Genomic DNA, 19,359 nt, shown 5'->3' with positions numbered 1-19,359 from the left:
AATATTCTTGTAGTCCTCACTTTCTCATTACTAATCATTAATAAAGTGGAGTACATACTGTAAACTCATTCAGGTTGCATCTTCAGTCTAACTACTTGTGCATTTTAGTGGCATTAAAAAGTGCTTCTATGCCGACGCACTGAATATGTAATAGGTTTGCAGAATTTTGACGTGACAGAATGGGTTTTTAGCTTAAGTGTGTGTAGAAGAACTGCAAGGTGTGTGCCTATGTGTGCATAGAGTGGTACATGTGTAAAATCTGTATGATTTGGGCAGTTAAAGTGCTGATTTTGCCTCCGAGTAAGAAAAGTACTACACAAAATGTATAAAGGATCGGCACATTGGCTGCCTTTGCTGATGCCCCCGTTGCCTAATTTGTAGTGCAATGGTTAAGTTGCAGAGTGTGGTTGAACTTGGTTAGGAGACTTAGTGCCTCTTTCCGTGTCCTACTGATGATAAGGATGGCTTGATACCATTTTCTAAGCCCAGTATATTGAGAAAAGAAGTAAGTGAAGAAGAAGTGTGGAGTCGAAAGTGGTTCTCCAATTTCTCTCCACTTGCTAAAATTGCAAAGTCTCCATTATAGCATAGAAGAGAGCGTTAAAGTCGGGGATGGAAGAGGATGAAAATGGGAAGTTTACTTATAGAGAGAAGTGAGAAATGCCCTGTGTGCACACACCGGTGTCTGACCATAGAATACATTTAAATAATGCCTCTAGAAAAGCGCTATGCATGTGTGTCTCAGTGGCCTAATGGATAAGGCACTGGCCTCCTAAGCCAGGGATTGTGGGTTTGAGTCCCATCTGAGGTGATAACAAAAATCCTGCATCTTACTTTTCCAGAAAATTAGGTAGATTTATTACATGCTTCCTCTCGGAAGTTTATGAGGGATTAGGTACTTTGAAACTGTCCCATTTTACTTGTGTACACTTCACAGTCATGTTAGTGTTCTGAAACTGCAAAGTAGATTTTTAAATGCCTATTTTTGTGAGATGCATTTTCGACCGGCCAGAACATATTCTTTTGGAAAAAATGATTTGAATTGGATTGGTGTGAATCTTGCTTCTAGAGGTGGTGACAGGCTTTCAGCTACTTGAATAGGTCAAGCCAGGATTCATAAAACTTATACAAACTATGTGAGTGTGAAAAATTAGCATATGCAGGAAGGAGCAATTTGTACTACTTTCAAAACAGTTTCACTCCACGTCAGGAAACGTCCAGAGCTATGTAGAGCATACAAATGAGCTTTAAACTCATGAGGAAAGAGGTTTGTATGCAAAAAGGAAAACAAAAGCATATCGTACTCATAAAATTCTCAATATATAGATTCCAAAAAAGTGCTTCCAGCGAAAAGAGCTGAAAGAACACTATGGGATGTAAACCTGAATACCTTTCAATAATATGTTCTCCATCCATGCATACCACCTACATGATGAAAATCATCTCAGGTGAACGGATGACCGCGTGGCCTAATGGATAAGGCGTCTGACTTCGGATCAGAAGATTGAGGGTTCGAGTCCCTTCGTGGTCATTTTTGGCCAATGGTCACACAATCTGCTTTACATTCAGAGTGGAAAAAGTATTTTCCAATACTCTTGTAGTCCTCACTTTCTCATTACTAATCATTAATAAAGTGGAGTACATACTGTAAACTCATTCAGGTTGCATCTTCAGTCTAACTACTTGTGCATTTTAGTGGCATTAAAAAGTGCTTCTATGCCGACGCACTGAATATGTAAAAGGTTTGCAGAATTTTGACGTGACAGAATGGGTTTTTTGCTTAAGTGTGTGTAGAAGAACTGCAAGGTGTGTGCCTATGTCTGCATAGAGTGGTACATGTGTAAAATCTGTATGATTTGGGCAGTTAAAGTGCTGATTTTGCCTCCGAGTAAGAAAAGTACTACACAAAATCTATAAAGGATCGGCACATTGGCTGCCTTTGCTGATGCCCCCGTTGCCTAATTTGTAGTGCAATGGTTAAGTTGCAGAGTGTGGTTGAACTTGGTTAGGAGACTTAGCGCCTCTGTCCGTGTCCTACTGATGATAAGGATGGCTTGATACCATTTTCTAAGCCCAGTATATTGAGAAAAGAAGTAAGTGAAGAAGAAGTGTGGAGTCGAAAGTGGTTCTCCAATTTCTCTCCATTTGCTAAAATTGCAAAGTCTCCATTATAGCATAGAAGAGAGCGTTAAAGTCGGGGATGGAAGAGGATGAAAATGGGAAGTTTACTTATAGAGAGAAGTGAGAAATGCCCTGTGTGCACACACCGGTGTCTGACCATAGAATACATTTAAATAATGCCTCTAGAAAAAAGCTATGCATGTATCCTCAGTGGCCTAAGGGTTAAGGCACGGGCTTCCTAAGCCAGGGATTGTGGGCTCGAGTCCCATCTGAGGTGATAACAAAAATCCTCCCTCTTTCTTTTCCAGAAAATTAGGTAGATTTATTACATGCTTCCTCTCGGAAGTTTATGAGGGATTAGGTACTTTGAAACTGTCCCATTTTACTTGTGTACACTTCACACTCATGTTAGTGTTCTGAAACTGCAAAGTAGATTTTTAAATGCCTATTTTTGTGAGATGCATTTTCGACCGGCCAGAACATATTCTTTTGGAAAAAATGATTTGAATTGGATTGGTGTGAATCTTGTTTCTAGAGGTGGTGACAGGCTTTCAGCTACTTGAATAGGTCAAGCCAGGATTCATAAAACTTATACAACCTATGTGAGTGTGAAAAATTAGCATATGCAGGAAGGAGCAATTTGTACTACTTTCAAAACAGTTTCACTCCACGTCTGGAAACGTCCAGAGCTATGTAGAGCATACAAATGAGCTTTAAACTCATGAGGAAAGAGGTTTGTATGCAAAAAGGAAAACAAAAGCATATCGTACTCATAAAATTCTCAATATATAGATTCCAAAAAAGTGCTTCCAGCGAAAAGAGCTGAAAGAACACTATGGGATGTAAACCTGAATACCTTTCAATAATATGTTCTCCATCCATGCATGCCACCTACATGATAAAAATCATCTCAGGTGAACGGATGACCGCGTGGCCTAATGGATAAGGCGTCTGACTTCGGATCAGAAGATTGAGGGTTCGAGTCCCTTCATGGTCGTTTTTGGCCAATGGTCACACAATCTGCTTTACATTCAGAGTGGAAAAAGTCTTTTCCAATACTCTTGTAGTCCTCACTTTCTCATTACTAATCATTAATAAAGTGGAGTACATACTGTAAACTCATTCAGGTTGCATCTTCAGTCTAACTACTTGTGCATTTTAGTGGCATTAAAAAGTGCTTCTATGCCGACGCACTGAATATGTAATAGGTTTGCAGAATTTTGACGTGACAGAATGGGTTTTTAGCTTAAGTGTGTGTAGAAGAACTGCAAGGTGTGTGCCTATGTGTGCATAGAGTGGTACATGTGTAAAATCTGTATGATTTGGGCAGTTAAAGTGCTTATTTTGCCTCCGAGTAAGAAAAGTACTACACAAAATGTATAAAGGATCGGCACATTGGCTGCCTTTGCTGATGCCCCCATTGCCTAATTTGTAGTGCAATGGTTAAGTTGCAGAGTGTGGTTGAACTTGGTTAGCAAACTTAGTGCCTCTTTCCGTGTCCTACTGATGATAAGGATGGCTTGATACCATTTTCTAAGCCCAGTATATTGAGAAAAGAAGTAAGTGAAGAAGAAGTGTGGAGTCGAAAGTGGTTCTCCAATTTCTCTCCACTTGCTAAAATTGCAAAGTCTCCATTATAGCATAGAAGAGAGCGTTAAAGTCGGGGATGGAAGAGGATGAAAATGGGAAGTTTACTTATAGAGAGAAGTGAGAAATGCCCTGTGTGCACACACCGGTGTCTGACCATAGAATACATTTAAATAATGCCTCTAGAAAAGAGCTATGCATGTGTGCCTCAGTGGCCTAATGGATAAGGCACTGGCCTCCTAAGCCAGGGATTGTGGGATTGAGTCCCATCTGAGGTGATAACAAAAATCCTCCCTCTTTCTTTTCCAGAAAATTAGGTAGATTTATTACATGCTTCCTCTCAGAAGTTTATGAGGGATTAGGTACTTTGAAACTGTCACGTTTTACTTGTGTACACTTCACAGTCATGTTAGTCTTCTGAAACTGCAAAGTAGATTTTTAAATGCCTATTTTTGTGAGATGCATTTTCGACCGGCCAGAACATATTCCTTTGGAAAAAATGATATGAATTGGATTGGTGTGAATCTTGTTTCTAGAGGTGGTGACAGGCTTTCAGCTACTTGAATAGGTCAAGCCAGGATTCATAAAACTTATACAACCTATGTGAGTGTGAAAAATTAGCATATGCAGGAAGGAGCAATTTGTACTACTTTCAAAACAGTTTCACTCCACGTCTGGAAACGTCCAGAGCTATGTAGAGCATACAAATGAGCTTTAAACTCATGAGGAAAGAGGTTTGTATGGAAAAAGGAAAACAAAAGCATATCGTACTCATAAAATTCTCAATATATAGATTCCAAAAAAGTGCTTCCAGCGAAAAGAGCTGAAAGAACACTATGGGATGTAAACCTGAATACCTTTCAATAATATGTTCTCGATCCATGCATACCACCTACATGATAAAAATCACCTCAGGTGGACGGATGACCGCGTGGCCTAATGGATAAGGCGTCTGACTTCGGATCAGAAGATTGAGGGTTAGAGCCCCTTCGTGGTCGTTTTTGGCCAATGGTCACACAATCTGCTTTACATTCAGAGTGGAAAAAGTCTTTTCCAATACTCTTGTAGTCCTCACTTTCTCATTACTAATCATTAATAAAGTGGAGTACATACTGTAAACTCATTCAGGTTGCATCTTCTGTCTAACTGCTTGTGCATTTTAGTGGCATTAAAAAGTGCTTCTATGCCGACGCACTGAATATGTAATAGGTTTGCAGAATTTTGACGTGACAGAATGGGTTTTTAGCTTAAGTGTGTGTAGAAGAACTGCAAGGTGTGTGCCTATGTGTGCATAGAGTGCTACATGTGTAAAATCTGTATGATTTGGGCAGTTAAAGTGCTGATTTTGCCTCCGAGTAAGAAAAGTACTACACAAAATGTATAAAGGATCGGCACATTGGCTGCCTTTGCTGATGCCCCCGTTGCCTAATTTGTAGTGCAATGGTTAAGTTGCAGAGTGTGGTTGAACTTGGTTAGGAGACTTAGTGCCTCTTTCCGTGTCCTACTGATGATAAGGATGGCTTGATACCATTTTCTAAGCCCAGTATATTGAGAAAATAAGTAAGTGAAGAAGAAGTGTGGAGTCGAAAGTGGTTCTCCAATTTCTCTCCACTTGCTAAAATTGCAAAGTCTCCATTATAGCATAGAAGAGAGCGTTAAAGTCGGGGATGGAAGAGGATGAAAATGGGAAGTTTACTTATAGAGAGAAGTGAGAAATGCCCTGTGTGCACACACCGGTGTCTGACCATAGAATACATTTAAATAATGCCTCTAGAAAAGTGCTATGCATGTGTACCTTAGTGGCCTAATGGATAAGGCACTGGCCTCCTAAGCCAGGGATTGTGGGTTCAAGTCCCATCTGAGGTGATAACAAAAATCCTCCCTCTATCTTTTCCAGAATATTAGGTAGATTTATTACATGCTTCCTCTCAGAAGTTTATGAGGGATTAGGTACTTTGAAACGGTCCCATTTTACTTGTGTACACTTCACAGTCATGTTAGTGTTCTGAAACTGCAAAGTAGATTTTTAAATGCCTATTTTTGTGAGATGCATTTTCGACCGGCCAGAACATATTCCTTTGGAAAACATGATTTGAATTGGATTGGTGTGAATCTTGTTTCTAGAGGTGGTGACAGGCTTTCAGCTACTTGAATAGGTCAAGCCAGGATACATAAAACGTATACAACCTATGTGAGTGTGAAAAATTAGCATATGCAGGAAGGAGCAATTTGTCCTACTTTCAAAACAGTTTCACTCCACGTCTGGAAACTTCCAGAGCTATGTAGAGAATACAAATGAGCTTTAAACTCATGAGGAAAGAGGTTTGTATGCAAAAAGGAAAACAAAAGCATATCGTACTCATAAAATTCTCAATATATAGACTCCAAAAAAGTGCTTCCAGCGAAAAGAGCTGAAAGAACACTATGGGATGTAAACCTGAATACCTTTCAATAATATGTTCTCCATCCATGCATGCCACCTACATGATCAAAATCATCTCAGGTGAACGGATGACAGCGTGGCCTAATGGATAAGGCGTCTGACTTCGGATCAGAAGATTGAGGGTTTGAGTCCCTTCGTGGTCGTTTTTGGCCAATGGTCACACAATCTGCTTTACATTCAGAGTGGAAAAAGTCTTTTCCAATACTCTTGTAGTCCTCACTTTCTCATTACTAATCATTAATAAAGTGGAGTACATACTGTAAACTCATTCAGGTTGCATCTTCAGTCTAACTACTTGTGCATTTTAGTGGCATTAAAAAGTGCTTCTATGCCGACGCACTGAATATGTAATAGGTTTGCAGAATTTTGACGTGACAGAATGGGTTTTTAGCTTAAGTGTGTGTAGAAGAACTGCAAGGTGTGTGCCTATGTGTGCATTGAGTGCTACATGTGTAAAATCTGTATGATTTGGGCAGTTAAAGTGCTGATTTTGCCTCCGAGTAAGAAAAGTACTACACAAAATGTATAAAGGATCGGCACATTGGCTGCCTTTGCTGATGCCCCCGCTGCCTAATTTGTAGTGCAATGGTTAAGTTGCAGAGTGTGGTTGAACTTGGGTAGGAGACTTAGTGCCTCTTTCCGTGTCCTACTGATGATAAGGATGGCTTGATACCATTTTCTAAGCCCAGTATATTGAGAAAAGAAGTAAGTGAAGAAGAAGTGTGGAGTCGAAAGTGGTTTTCCAATTTCTCTCCACTTGCTAAAATTGCAAAGTCTCCATTATAGCATAGAAGAGAGCGTTAAAGTCGGGGATGGAAGAGGATGAAAATGGGAAGTTTACTTATTGAGAGAAGTGAGAAATGCCCTGTGTGCACACACCGGTGTCTGACCATAGAATACATTTAAATAATGCCTCTAGAAAAGAGCTATGCATTTGTGCCTCAGTGGCCTAATGGATAAGGCACTGGCCTCCTAAGCCAGGGATTGTGGGTTCGAGTCCCATCTGAGGTGATAACAAAAATCCTCCCTCTTTCTTTTCCAGAAAATTAGGTAGATTTATTACATGCTTCCTCTCGGAAGTTTATGAGGGATTAGGTACTTTGAAACTGTCCCATTTTACTTGTGTACACTTCACAGTCATGTTAGTGTTCTGAAACTGCAAAGTAGATTTTTAAATGCCTATTTTTGTGAGATGCATTTTCGACCGGCCAGAACATATTCCTTTGGAAAAAATGATATGATTTGGATTGGTGTGAATCTTGTTTCTAGAGGTGGTGACAGGCTTTCAGCTACTTGAATAGGTCAAGCCAGGATTCATAAAACTTATACAACCTATGTGAGTGTGAAAAATTAGCATATGCAGGAAGGAGCAATTTGTACTACTTTCAAAACAGTTTCACTCCACGTCTGGAAACGTCCAGAGCTATGTAGAGCATACAAATGAGCTTTAAACTCATGAGGAAAGAGGTTTGTATGCAAAAAGGAAAACAAAAGCATATCGTACTCATAAAATTCTCAATATATAGATTCCAAAAAAGTGCTTCCAGCGAAAAGAGCTGAAAGAACACTATGGGATGTAAACCTGAATACCTTTCAATAATATGTTCTCCATCCATGCATACCACCTACATGATAAAAATCATCTCAGGTGAACGGATGACCGCGTGGCCTAATGGATAAGGCGTCTGACTTCGGATCAGAAGATTGAGGGTTCGAGTCCCTTCGTGGTCATTTTTGGCCAATGGTCACACAATCTGCTTTACATTCAGAGTGGAAAAAGTATTTTCCAATACTCTTGTAGTCCTCACTTTCTCATTACTAATCATTAATAAAGTGGAGTACATACTGTAAACTCATTCAGGTTGCATCTTCAGTCTAACTACTTGTGCATTTTAGTGGCATTAAAAAGTGCTTCTATGCCGACGCACTGAATATGTAAAAGGTTTGCAGAATTTTGACGTGACAGAATGGGTTTTTTGCTTAAGTGTGTGTAGAAGAACTGCAAGGTGTGTGCCTATGTCTGCATAGAGTGGTACATGTGTAAAATCTGTATGATTTGGGCAGTTAAAGTGCTGATTTTGCCTCCGAGTAAGAAAAGTACTACACAAAATCTATAAAGGATCGGCACATTGGCTGCCTTTGCTGATGCCCCCGTTGCCTAATTTGTAGTGCAATGGTTAAGTTGCAGAGTGTGGTTGAACTTGGTTAGGAGACTTAGCGCCTCTGTCCGTGTCCTACTGATGATAAGGATGGCTTGATACCATTTTCTAAGCCCAGTATATTGAGAAAAGAAGTAAGTGAAGAAGAAGTGTGGAGTCGAAAGTGGTTCTCCAATTTCTCTCCATTTGCTAAAATTGCAAAGTCTCCATTATAGCATAAAAGAGAGCGTTAAAGTCGGGGATGGAAGAGGATGAAAATGGGAAGTTTACTTATAGAGAGAAGTGAGAAATGCCCTGTGTGCACACACCGGTGTCTGACCATAGAATACATTTAAATAATGCCTCTAGAAAAAAGCTATGCATGTATCCTCAGTGGCCTAATGGATAAGGCACTGGCTTCCTAAGCCAGGGATTGTGGGCTCGAGTCCAATCTGAGGTGATAACAAAAATCCTCCCTCTTTCTTTTCCAGAAAATTAGGTAGATTTATTACATGCTTCCTCTCGGAAGTTTATGAGGGATTAGGTACTTTGAAACTGTCCCATTTTACTTGTGTACACTTCACACTCATGTTAGTGTTCTGAAACTGCAAAGTAGATTTTTAAATGCCTATTTTTGTGAGATGCATTTTTGACCGGCCAGAACATATTCTTTTGGAAAAAATGATTTGAATTGGATTGGTGTGAATCTTGTTTCTAGAGGTGGTGACAGGCTTTCAGCTACTTGAATAGGTCAAGCCAGGATTCATAAAACTTATACAACCTATGTGAGTGTGAAAAATTAGCATATGCAGGAAGGAGCAATTTGTACTACTTTCAAAACAGTTTCACTCCACGTCTGGAAACGTCCAGAGCTATGTAGAGCATACAAATGAGCTTTAAACTCATGAGGAAAGAGGTTTGTATGCAAAAAGGAAAACAAAAGCATATCGTACTCATAAAATTCTCAATATATAGATTCCAAAAAAGTGCTTCCAGCGAAAAGAGCTGAAAGAACACTATGGGATGTAAACCTGAATACCTTTCAATAATATGTTCTCCATCCATGCATGCCACCTACATGATAAAAATCATCTCAGGTGAACGGATGACCGCGTGGCCTAATGGATAAGGCGTCTGACTTCGGATCAGAAGATTGAGGGTTCGAGTCCCTTCATGGTCGTTTTTGGCCAATGGTCACACAATCTGCTTTACATTCAGAGTGGAAAAAGTCTTTTCCAATACTCTTGTAGTCCTCACTTTCTCATTACTAATCATTAATAAAGTGGAGTACATACTGTAAACTCATTCAGGTTGCATCTTCAGTCTAACTACTTGTGCATTTTAGTGGCATTAAAAAGTGCTTCTATGCCGACGCACTGAATATGTAATAGGTTTGCAGAATTTTGACGTGACAGAATGGGTTTTTAGCTTAAGTGTGTGTAGAAGAACTGCAAGGTGTGTGCCTATGTGTGCATAGAGTGGTACATGTGTAAAATCTGTATGATTTGGGCAGTTAAAGTGCTTATTTTGCCTCCGAGTAAGAAAAGTACTACACAAAATGTATAAAGGATCGGCACATTGGCTGCCTTTGCTGATGCCCCCATTGCCTAATTTGTAGTGCAATGGTTAAGTTGCAGAGTGTGGTTGAACTTGGTTAGCAAACTTAGTGCCTCTTTCCGTGTCCTACTGATGATAAGGATGGCTTGATACCATTTTCTAAGCCCAGTATATTGAGAAAAGAAGTAAGTGAAGAAGAAGTGTGGAGTCGAAAGTGGTTCTCCAATTTCTCTCCACTTGCTAAAATTGCAAAGTCTCCATTATAGCATAGAAGAGAGCGTTAAAGTCGGGGATGGAAGAGGATGAAAATGGGAAGTTTACTTATAGAGAGAAGTGAGAAATGCCCTGTGTGCACACACCGGTGTCTGACCATAGAATACATTTAAATAATGCCTCTAGAAAAGAGCTATGCATGTGTGCCTCAGTGGCCTAATGGATAAGGCACTGGCCTCCTAAGCCAGGGATTGTGGGATTGAGTCCCATCTGAGGTGATAACAAAAATCCTCCCTCTTTCTTTTCCAGAAAATTAGGTAGATTTATTACATGCTTCCTCTCAGAAGTTTATGAGGGATTAGGTACTTTGAAACTGTCACGTTTTACTTGTGTACACTTCACAGTCATGTTAGTCTTCTGAAACTGCAAAGTAGATTTTTAAATGCCTATTTTTGTGAGATGCATTTTCGACCGGCCAGAACATATTCCTTTGGAAAAAATGATATGAATTGGATTGGTGTGAATCTTGTTTCTAGAGGTGGTGACAGGCTTTCAGCTACTTGAATAGGTCAAGCCAGGATTCATAAAACTTATACAACCTATGTGAGTGTGAAAAATTAGCATATGCAGGAAGGAGCAATATGTACTACTTTCAAAACAGTTTCACTCCACGTCTGGAAACGTCCAGAGCTATGTAGAGCATACAAATGAGCTTTAAACTCATGAGGAAAGAGGTTTGTATGGAAAAAGGAAAACAAAAGCATATCGTACTCATAAAATTCTCAATATATAGATTCCAAAAAAGTGCTTCCAGCGAAAAGAGCTGAAAGAACACTATGGGATGTAAACCTGAATACCTTTCAATAATATGTTCTCCATCCATGCATACCACCTACATGATAAAAATCACCTCAGGTGGACGGATGACCGCGTGGCCTAATGGATAAGGCGTCTGACTTCGGATCAGAAGATTGAGGGTTCGAGCCCCTTCGTGGTCGTTTTTGGCCAATGGTCACACAATCTGCTTTACATTCAGAGTGGAAAAAGTATTTTCCAATACTCTTGTAGTCCTCACTTTCTCATTACTAATCATTAATAAAGTGGAGTACATACTGTAAACTCATTCAGGTTGCATCTTCTGTCTAACTGCTTGTGCATTTTAGTGGCATTAAAAAGTGCTTCTATGCCGACGCACTGAATATGTAATAGGTTTGCAGAATTTTGACGTGACAGAATGGGTTTTTAGCTTAAGTGTGTGTAGAAGAACTGCAAGGTGTGTGCCTATGTGTGCATAGAGTGCTACATGTATAAAATCTGTATGATTTGGGCAGTTAAAGTGCTGATTTTGCCTCCGAGTAAGAAAAGTACTACACAAAATGTATAAAGGATCGGCACATTGGCTGCCTTTGCTGATGCCCCCGTTGCCTAATTTGTAGTGCAATGGTTAAGTTGCAGAGTGTGGTTGAACTTGGTTAGGAGACTTAGTGCCTCTTTCCGTGTCCTACTGATGATAAGGATGGCTTGATACCATTTTCTAAGCCCAGTATATTGAGAAAAAAGGTAAGTGAAGAAGAAGTGTGGAGTCGAAAGTGGTTCTCCAATTTCTCTCCACTTGCTAAAATTGCAAAGTCTCCATTATAGCATAGAAGAGAGCGTTAAAGTCGGGGATGGAAGAGGATGAAAATGGGAAGTTTACTTATAGAGAGAAGTGAGAAATGCCCTGTGTGCACACACCGGTGTCTGACCATAGAATACATTTAAATAATGCCTCTAGAAAAGTGCTATGCGTGTGTACCTTAGTGGCCTAATGGATAAGGCACTGGCCTCCTAAGCCAGGGATTGTGGGTTCAAGTCCCATCTGAGGTGATAACAAAAATCCTCCCTCTATCTTTTCCAGAATATTAGGTAGATTTATTACATGCTTCCTCTCAGAAGTTTATGAGGGATTAGGTACTTTGAAACGGTCCCATTTTACTTGTGTACACTTCACAGTCATGTTAGTGTTCTGAAACTGCAAAGTAGATTTTTAAATGCCTATTTTTGTGAGATGCATTTTCGACCGGCCAGAACATATTCCTTTGGAAAACATGATTTGAATTGGATTGGTGTGAATCTTGTTTCTAGAGGTGGTGACAGGCTTTCAGCTACTTGAATAGGTCAAGCCAGGATACATAAAACGTATACAACCTATGTGAGTGTGAAAAATTAGCATATGCAGGAAGGAGCAATTTGTCCTACTTTCAAAACAGTTTCACTCCACGTCTGGAAACTTCCAGAGCTATGTAGAGAATACAAATGAGCTTTAAACTCATGAGGAAAGAGGTTTGTTTGGAAAAAGGAAAACAATAGCATATCGTACTCATAAAATTCTCAATATATAGATTCCAAAAAAGTGCTTCCAGCGAAAAGAGCTGAAAGAACACTATGGGATGTAAACATGAATACCTTTCAATAATATGTTCTCCATCCATGCATACCACCTACATGATAAAAATCATCTCAGGTGGACGGATGACAGCGTGGCCTAATGGATAAGGCGTCTGACTTCGGATCAGAAGATTGAGGGTTCGAGTCCCTTCGTGGTCGTTTTTGGCCAATGGTCACACAATCTGCTTTACATTCAGAGTGGAAAAAGTCTTTTCCAATACTCTTGTAGTCCTCACTTTCTCATTACTAATCATTAATAAAGTGGAGTACATACTGTAAACTCATTCAGGTTGCATCTTCAGTCTAACTACTTGTGCATTTTAGTGGCATTAAAAAGTGCTTCTATGCCGACGCACTGAATATGTAATAGGTTTGCAGAATTTTGACGTGACAGAATGGGTTTTTAGCTTAAGTGTGTGTAGAAGAACTGCAAGGTGTGTGCCTATGTGTGCATTGAGTGCTACATGTGTAAAATCTGTATGATTTGGGCAGTTAAAGTGCTGATTTTGCCTCCGAGTAAGAAAAGTACTACACAAAATGTATAAAGGATCGGCACATTGGCTGCCTTTGCTGATGCCCCCGCTGCCTAATTTGTAGTGCAATGGTTAAGTTGCAGAGTGTGGTTGAACTTGGTTAGGAGACTTAGTGCCTCTTTCCGTGTCCTACTGATGATAAGGATGGCTTGATACCATTTTCTAAGCCCAGTATATTGAGAAAAGAAGTAAGTGAAGAAGAAGTGTGGAGTCGAAAGTGGTTTTCCAATTTCTCTCCACTTGCTAAAATTGCAAAGTCTCCATTATAGCATAGAAGAGAGCGTTAAAGTCGGGGATGGAAGAGGATGAAAATGGGAAGTTTACTTCTTGAGAGAAGTGAGAAATGCCCTGTGTGCACACACCGGTGTCTGACCATAGAATACATTTAAATAATGCCTCTAGAAAAGAGCTATGCATTTGTGCCTCAGTGGCCTAATGGATAAGGCACTGGCCTCCTAAGCCAGGGATTGTGGGTTCAAGGCCCATCGGAGGTGATAACAAAAATCCTCCCTCTTTCTTTTCCAGAAAATTAGGTAGATTTATTACATGCTTCCTCTCAGAAGTTTATGAGGGATTAGGTACTTTGAAACGGTCCCATTTTACTTGTGTACACTTCACAGTCATGTTAGTGTTCTGAAACTGCAAAGTAGATTTTTAAATGCCTATTTTTGTGAGATGCATTTTCGACCGGCCAGAACATATTCCTTTGGAAAAAATGATATGAATTGGATTGGTGTGAATCTTGTTTCGAGAGGTGGTGACAGGCTTTCAGCTACTTGAATAGGTCAAGCCAGGATTCATAAAACTTATACAACCTATGTGAGTGTGAAAAATTAGCATATGCAGGAAGGAGCAATTTGTACTACTTTCAAAACAGTTTCACTCCACGTCTGGAAACTTCCAGAGCTATGTAGAGCATACAAATGAGCTTTAAACTCATGAGGAAAGAGGTTTGTATGGAAAAAGGAAAACAAAAGCATATCGTACTCATAAAATTCTCAATATATAGATTCCAAAAACTGCTTCCAGCGAAAAGAGCTGAAAGAACACTATGGGATGTAAACCTGAATACCTTTCAATAATATGTTCTCCATCCATGCATACCACCTACATGATAAAAATCATCTCAGGTGTACGGATGACCGCGTGGCCTAATGGATAAGGCGTCTGACTTCGGATCAGAAGATTGAGGGTTCGAGTCCCTTCGTGGTCGTTTTTGGCCAATGGTCACACAATCTGCTTTACATTCAGAGTGGAAAAAGTCTTTTCCAATACTCTTGTAGTCCTCACTTTCTCATTACTAATCAATAATAAAGTGGAGTACATACTGTAAACTCATTCAGATTGCATCTTCAGTCTAACTACTTGTGCATTTTAGTGGCATTAAAAAGTGCTTCTATGCCGACGCACTGAATATGTAATAGGTTTGCAGAATTTTGACGTGACAGAATGGGTTTTTAGCTTAAGTGTGTGTAGAAGAACTGCAAGGTGTGTGCCTATGTGTGCATAGAGTGGTACATGTGTAAAATCTGTATGATTTGGGCAGTTAAAGTGCTGATTTTGCCTCCGAGTAAGAAAAGTACTACACAAAATGTATAAAGGATCGGCACATTGGCTGCCTTTGCTGATGCCCCCGTTGCCTAATTTGTAGTGCAATGGTTAAGTTGCAGAGTGTGGTTGAACTTGGTTAGGAGACTTAGTGCCTCTTTCCGTGTCCTACTGATGATAAGGATGGCTTGATACCATTTTCTAAGCCCAGTATATTGAGAAAAGAAGTAAGTGAAGAAGAAGTGTGGAGTCGAAAGTGGTTCTCCAATTTCTCTCCACTTGCTAAAATTGCAAAGTCTCCATTATAGCATAGAAGATAGCGTTAAAGTCGGGGATGGAAGAGGATGAAAATGGGAAGTTTACTTATAGAGAGAACTGAGAAATGCCCTGTGTGCACACACCGGTGTCTGACCATAGAATACATTTAAATAATGCCTCTAGAAAAGAGCTATGCATGTGTGTCTCAGTGGCCTAATGGATGAGGCACTGGCCTCCTAAGCCAGGGATTGTGGGTTCAAGTCCCATCTGAGGTGATAACAAAAATCCTCCCTCTTTCTTTTCCAGAAAATTAGGTAGATTTATTACATGCTTCCTCTCGGAAGTTTATGAGGGATTAGGTACTTTGAAACTGTCCCATTTTACTTGTGTACACTTCACAGTCATTTTAGTGTTCTGAAACTGCAAAGTAGATTATTAAATGCCTATTTTTGTGAGATGCATTTTCGACCGGCCAGAACATATTCTTTTGGAAAAAATGATTTGAATTGGATTGGTGTGAATCTTGCTTCTAGAGGTGGTGACAGGCTTTCAGCTACTTGAATAGGTCAAGCCAGGATTCATAAAACTTATACAAACTATGTGAGTGTGAAAAATTAGCATATGCAGGATGGAGCAATTTGTACTACTTTCAAAACAGTTTCACTCCACGTCTGGAAACGTCCAGAGCTATGTAGAGCATACAAATGAGCTTTAAACTCATGAGGAAAGAGGTTTGTATACAAAAAGGAAAACAAAAGCATATCATACTCATAAAATTCTCAATATATAGATTCCAAAAAAGTGCTTCCAGCGAAAAGAGCTGAAAGAACACTATGGGATGTAAACCTGAATACCTTTCAATAATATGTTCTCCATCCATGCATACCACCTACATGATAAAAATCATCTCAGGTGAACGGATGACCGCGTGGCCTAATGGATAAGGCGTCTGACTTTGGATCAGAAGATTGAGGGTTCGAGTCCCTTCGTGGTCGTTTTTGGCCAATGGTCACACAATCTGCTTTACATTCAGAGTGCAAAAAGTATTTTCCAATACTCTTGTAGTCCTCACTTTCTCATTACTAATCATTAATAAAGTGGAGTACATACTGTAAACTCATTCAGGTTGCATCTTCAGTCTAACTACTTGTGCATTTTAGTGGCATTAAAAAGTGCTTCTATGCCGACGCACTGAATATGTAATAGGTTTGCAGAATTTTGACGTGACAGAATGGGTTTTTAGCTTAAGTGTGTGTAGAAGAACTGCAAGGTGTGTGCCTATGTCTGCATAGAGTGGTACATGTGTAAAATCTGTATGATTTGGGCAGTTAAAGTGCTGATTTTGCCTCCGAGTAAGAAAAGTACTACACAAAATGTATAAAGGATCGGCACATTGGCTGCCTTTGCTGATGCCCCCGTTGCCTAATTTGTAGTGCAATGGTTAAGTTGCAGAGTGTGGTTGAACTTGGTTAGGAGACTTAGTGCCTCTTTCCGTGTCCTACTGATGATAAGGATGGCTTGATACCATTTTCTAAGCCCAGTATATTGAGAAAAGAAGTAAGTGAAGAAGAAGTGTGGAGTCGAAAGTGGTTCTCCAATTTCTCTCCACTTGCTAAAATTGCAAAGTCTCCATTATAGCATAGAAGAGAGCGTTAAAGTCGGGGATGGAAGAGGATGAAAATGGGAAGTTTACTTATAGAGAGAAGTGAGAAATGCCCTGTGTGCACACACCGGTGTCTGACCATAGAATACATTTAAATAATGCCTCTAGAAAAGGAGAGCTATGCATGTGTGTCTCAGTGGCCTAATGGATAAGGCACTGGCCTCCTAAGCCAGGGATTGTGGGTTCGAGTCCCATATGAGGTGATAACAAAAATCCTCCCTCTTTCTTTTCCAGAAAATTAGGTAGATTTATTACATGCTTCCTCTCGGAAGTTTATGAGGGATTAGGTACTTTGAAACTGTCACGTTTTACTTGTGTACACTTCACAGTCATGTTAGTCTTCTGAAACTGCAAAGTAGATTTTTAAATGCCTATTTTTGTGAGATGCATTTTCGACCGGCCAGAACATATTCCTTTGGAAAAAATGATATGAATTGGATTGGTGTGAATCTTGTTTCTAGAGGTGGTGACAGGCTTTCAGCTACTTGAATAGGTCAAGCCAGGATACATAAAACGTATACAACCTATGTGAGTGTGAAAAATTAGCATATGCAGGAAGGAGCAATTTGTCCTACTTTCAAAACAGTTTCACTCCACGTCTGGAAACTTCCAGAGCTATGTAGAGAATACAAATGAGCTTTAAACTCATGAGGAAAGAGGTTTGTATGGAAAAAGGAAAACAAAAGCATATCGTACTCATAAAATTCTCAATATATAGATTCCAAAAAAGTGCTTCCAGCGAAAAGAGCTGAAAGAACACTATGGGATGTAAACCTGAATACCTTTCAATAATATGTTCTCCATCCATGCATACCACCTACATGATAAAAATCATCTCAGGTGGACGGATGACAGCGTGGCCTAATGGATAAGGCGTCTGACTTCGGATCAGAAGATTGAGGGTTCGAGTCCCTTCGTGGTCGTTTTTGGCCAATGGTCACACAATCTGCTTTACATTCAGAGTGGAAAAAGTCTTTTCCAATACTCTTGTAGTCCTCACTTTCTCATTACTAATCATTAATAAAGTGGAGTACATACTGTAAACTCATTCAGGTTGCATCTTCAGTCTAACTACTTGTGCATTTTAGTGGGATTAAAAAGTGCTTCTATGCCGACGCACTGAATATGTAATAGGTTTGCAGAATTTTGACATGACAGAATGGGTTTTTAGCTTAAGTGTGTGTAGAAGAACTGCAAGGTGTGTGCCTATGTGTGCATAGAGTGGTACATGTGTAAAATCTGTATGATTTGGGCAGTTAAAGTGCTGATTTTGCCTCCGAGTAAGAAAAGTACTACACAAAATGTATAAAGGATCGGCACATTGGCTGCCTTTGCTGATGCCCCGTTGCCTAATTTGTAGTGCAATGGTTAAGTTGCAGAGTGTGGTTGAACTTGGTTAGGAGACTTAGTGCCTCTTTCCGTGTCCTACTGATGATAAGGATGGCTTGATACCATTTTCTAAGCCCAGTATATTGAGAAAAGAAGTAAGTGAAGAAGAAGTGTGGAGTCGAAAGTGGTTTTCCAATTTCTCTCCACTTGCTAAAATTGTAAAGTCTCCATTATAGCATAGAAGAGAGCGTTAAAGTCGGGGATGGAAGAGGATGAAAATGGGAAGTTTACTTATAGAGAGAAGTGAGAAATGCCCTGTGTGCACACACCGGTGTCTGTCCATAGAATACATTTAAATAATGCCTCTAGAAAAGAGCTATGCATGGGTGTCTCAGTGGCCTAATGGATAAGGCACTGGCCTCCTAAGCCAGGGATTGTGGGTTCAAGTCCCATCTGAGGTGATAACAAAAATCCTCCCTCTTTCTTTTCCAGAAAATTAGGTAGATTTATTACATGCTTCCTCTCGGAAGTTTGTGAGGGATTAGGTACTTTGAAACTGTCCCATTTTACTTGTGTACACTTCACAGTCATTTTAGTGTTCTGAAACTGCAAAGTAGATTATTAAATGCCTATTTTTGTGAGATGCATTTTCGACCGGCCAGAACATATTCTTTTGGAAAAATGATTTGAATTGGATTGGTGTGAATCTTGCTTCTAGAGGTGGTGACAGGCTTTCAGCTACTTGAATAGGTCAAGCCAGGATTCATAAAACTTATACAAACTATGTGAGTGTGAAAAAGTAGCATATGCAGGAAGGAGCAATTTGTACTACTTTCAAAACAGTTTCACTCCACGTCTGGAAACGTCCAGAGCTATGTTGAGCATACAAATGAGCTTTAAACTCATGAGGAAAGAGGTTTGTATGCAAAAAGGAAAACAAAAGCATATCGTACTCATAAAATTCTCAATATATAGATTCCAAAAAAGTGCTTCCAGCGAAAAGAGCTGAAAGAACACTATGGGATGTAAACCTGAATACCTTTCAATAATATGTTCTCCATCCATGCATACCACCTGCATGATAAAAATCATGTCAGGTGAACGCATGACCGCGTGGCCTAATGGATAAGGCGTCTGACTTTGGATCAGAAGATTGAGGGTTCGAGTCCCTTCGTGGTTGTTTTTGGCCAATGGTCACACAATCTGCTTTACATTCAGAGTGAAAAAAGTATTTTCCAATACTCTTGTAGTCCTCACTTTCTCATTACTAATCATTAATAAAGTGGAGTACATACTGTAAACTCATTCAGGTTGCATCTTCAGTCTAACTACTTGTGCATTTTAGTGGCATTAAAAAGTGCTTCTATGCCGACGCACTGAATATGTAATAGGTTTGCAGAATTTTGACGTGACAGAATAGGTTTTTAGCTTAAGTGTGTGTAGAAGAACTGCAAGGTGTGTGCCTATGTCTGCATAGAGTGGTACATGTGTAAAATCTGTATGATTTGGGCAGTTAAAGTGCTGATTTTGCCTCCGAGTAAG

General features: G+C 39.8%; 7 non-coding genes across 7 annotated transcripts; all 7 read left to right on the top strand.

The window, feature by feature from the left end:
* The first annotated feature begins 1,458 nt into the window (after positions 1–1,458).
* TRNAR-UCG (transfer RNA arginine (anticodon UCG)) lies at positions 1,459–1,531 on the top strand. Its single transcript has one exon. It is a non-coding gene; the product is annotated as a tRNA-Arg (tRNA).
* Positions 1,532–5,501: 3,970 nt separating this feature from the next.
* On the top strand, positions 5,502–5,574 carry TRNAR-CCU (transfer RNA arginine (anticodon CCU)). The gene has a single exon. It is a non-coding gene; the product is annotated as a tRNA-Arg (tRNA).
* A 1,515-nt stretch (positions 5,575–7,089) lies between these two features.
* On the top strand, positions 7,090–7,162 carry TRNAR-CCU (transfer RNA arginine (anticodon CCU)). Its single transcript has one exon. It is a non-coding gene; the product is annotated as a tRNA-Arg (tRNA).
* Positions 7,163–7,809: 647 nt separating this feature from the next.
* On the top strand, positions 7,810–7,882 carry TRNAR-UCG (transfer RNA arginine (anticodon UCG)). Its single transcript has one exon. It is a non-coding gene; the product is annotated as a tRNA-Arg (tRNA).
* Positions 7,883–10,984: 3,102 nt separating this feature from the next.
* Positions 10,985–11,057, top strand: TRNAR-UCG (transfer RNA arginine (anticodon UCG)). The gene has a single exon. It is a non-coding gene; the product is annotated as a tRNA-Arg (tRNA).
* Positions 11,058–11,852: 795 nt separating this feature from the next.
* Positions 11,853–11,925, top strand: TRNAR-CCU (transfer RNA arginine (anticodon CCU)). Its single transcript has one exon. It is a non-coding gene; the product is annotated as a tRNA-Arg (tRNA).
* A 2,234-nt stretch (positions 11,926–14,159) lies between these two features.
* Positions 14,160–14,232, top strand: TRNAR-UCG (transfer RNA arginine (anticodon UCG)). The gene has a single exon. It is a non-coding gene; the product is annotated as a tRNA-Arg (tRNA).
* Positions 14,233–19,359: the final 5,127 nt, after the last annotated feature.

Source organism: Triturus cristatus, chromosome 4_1, assembly GCF_964204655.1.
Source record: "Triturus cristatus chromosome 4_1, aTriCri1.1, whole genome shotgun sequence".
Classification (NCBI taxonomy): domain Eukaryota; kingdom Metazoa; phylum Chordata; class Amphibia; order Caudata; family Salamandridae; genus Triturus; species Triturus cristatus.
Note: the sequence above shows the minus strand (reverse complement) of the source record. Positions and strands in the feature narration are given on the sequence as shown.